Here is a 3,139-nt window from a genome sequence, read left to right on the forward strand (position 1 = left end):
AAAGATAAAAGCTTACCAATATGTACATCGATCAGTAACAGACACAAAACACAAAAGCTTTCCAATATTCACGTCTCTAACATACAGAGGTGGAACGCTTTCAAAGATTGATGTTAGTAGCATGAGGAGGATGAAAAGCTTTGCATTGTTCACATAATTAACAAACATAGGAAAACAACTTTCAAATATTCACATGAAAAGCATACATAGGAGAAAGCTTTCAAATATTCACATCATTAACATGCAGAGTAAAAAAGCTTTCTAATAATCACATCAACCACACACAGAGGTAAAAGCTTCCCAATATCACATCATCAACAGTTTTTCAATATTCACATCAGTAACTTACAGCGCAGAAATGCTTTTCATTTACACTATTGACATCACTAGCATACATAGGTGAGATAAGCTATCATAGGAAGACATATGCCCCGAGATAAGCTTTCCAATAATCTAATCAGTAACCTATACAGAATAAAAGCTTCACAATGTTCTCATCAGTTACATTGCAGAAAAGAACAAGACCTGTCATCATACGTAGACATATGCCCCCGTTTTTCACATTTGTGTAAACCTAAACGCAAAGTGTGACGGAATTTCAGACGGACAGTGCGATCACTATATGTCCACCTTCGGGGGCATCAAAACTTCTTAATTTTAACATCAGTATAAGGAACAATATCAGTATGCAATTTTATAATCTCGTGTAACATGTTATCCGTAACATACATGAAGGGAAATCTTTCTGACCTAACATCATTCATACAGTTGGATCACAGTCATGAAATGGTCACAGTTGAAAACACAAGGAAAACATTTAATAACAGTTCATTGAAGTAATGTGCCACTTTTGGACAGACAACCGTGAATGTTTACAGCAGTAATATAATCTGGCAAACAAGCACATTTACGTAAATGTATACACCTTTATATACAAAATTACTTAACAAATCATTTTGTTAAAATCATTTTTATTTTCTATGATAGTAGGAGAAACATTGAACAAGATACTCTATCAATATGTTAATCACATTTCGGCACAGGCCGGGAACCTAGCTCTTTCTCTACTTTATGTAATTCGGAGCGATAATTGAGGAAAAAATAGCGGATGCAAGTTGTAAATTGAAAAAGGACATATAAAGTTGAAATAATTTAGCAAGATCGGACATGGAAACAGTGTATTATAGCGACAATGGCCAAGAAATATAGAAACATAGACATTACCCCGATATATATATATATATATACATATATATATATATGTATATATATATATATATATAATGTTTAAATAGGTAACAGGAGAAAAGCTAGCTTATGTTATGAAAAGCTATCCAATTGTCAAATCAGTAGGATCTAAAGGTTAACAGCTACCTAATGTTGATATCAATAATACACACCGTAGAAGAAAAGCTTCCCATAGTTAATATCCAACAAAAATACACAACACAAAGTTGTTGATGTGTTACGTTTACATTTAGGAATATACGTTAAAATAAGTGTTCAATGTTCACGTCATGTGCGAAGGAGACACACCAGCAACAGAGCAAACCAATACTGAAATACGAACATGACAATCTAAATTACAATAATCTTATTAGATGATAAAAAGCAAAATAAAGCAAAATTACATGCATTCAATGTTCATATATCCATAAGACACATACATCAATATCTTAAATGAATAAATACATTGGCACAAATTAAAATATTTTAATTATTTGGTTTTTCATTTTATAAAAAGCATTAAATATGGGTAATTTGACACTTTATATGCTAAATATTGTTATAATGAATAGATGTATATTGAGCTTTATGACAGAGTGAAATCATTTTGCATCATGAGCAGACAGACAGTAAGCATATTTGTTTAGAAATGAAAGCGTCAAAAGTCAGTGTTCATTTAAATTTAGGGGTGTGTTAACAAACCCAATGCAGTCTATCACCACAGGGTATAATTATTAATATTCAATTAGTTAGCATCTATTCAATAAATTCATTTTCAAATATTCTTCTATAGCAAGTCTGTAGTATAGTTATTTACCGTAAATTTGAAATTCACACAAATTATATACTGTAAAATCATTTACATGCATTGGCCTTTCATGTCATGGTTTTTCACAGAATGCCTACCGGTATTTTTGTGGACACGTAATTTCGTGGATTTCTGATTTTGGCAAAAAAACAACAACAAACTAATTAAAAAGCGTAGATCATTTTCCAATAAAATGCGGTGGAAAGAGAGAGTCACTTGCAAATGATAAATCAATTATACATTGCTTGTTGAGTTGGTGACTTGAAATGTTGTTTTTATTGAGAATCACAACATCACATAATCACATAATCAGCTTAGCTTGTGCCATTGGAACACGACAGTCATGTAATATTACATAGGTATTCATTTTGCTGTTTTTGTCAGTACACTTACTTGAGCTCCCATGAATCACAAAGAGTGGGAAGTTGTATTTTTATGGACTCATCAGTTCACTGATGTCACTCATGCTGATTTTGGAATGTTGGATTATACAGAAAATTAAAAGTACATGAAAAAAGGGTCCACAGTTGACTGGCAATATATTGGACATCGCCAAATGACGAATCGCAATATAATGAGTCTGAAGTGAAGTCTGTTTTCAAAACTATTCAGATGAGCTGTTAAACATTATTTTTTCGGATTTAGATGCATTGTGTCTGTTTGTTTTGCTTTTTAAGCCAAACCTCATTGTTTACTGTCTTGTATTCCTTTCAAACACAACTTTCACAATCATGACTTTCTAATATACACGTTTTATATATTGTTTTACCTAAATTAAACATTATTGCTATCACCATAGACTTGACATTTTTTGATTTGTTGATATGCTAATATGCGATGGGTTATTGCATCAGAAATTATTACAGTAATTAGTACTATATTATGTTGTATGTACAAATAACTCAAACTAAGTCTATTATCATCTTCGCAAACTTTTACAATCAGACAGAGAAACATACTTTTGACTTGCTATTAATTCAAGAACATATGGTGAAGATCACTTACCATACAATGTATGCATACATAATAAAAAAAGGTTATATATATGAATATATGGTTTTAAGCTTATTAATCTTCTATTCACATTATTAATGTCATAAAATG

Source organism: Dreissena polymorpha, chromosome 15, assembly GCF_020536995.1.
Source record: "Dreissena polymorpha isolate Duluth1 chromosome 15, UMN_Dpol_1.0, whole genome shotgun sequence".
Taxonomy (NCBI): domain Eukaryota; kingdom Metazoa; phylum Mollusca; class Bivalvia; order Myida; family Dreissenidae; genus Dreissena; species Dreissena polymorpha.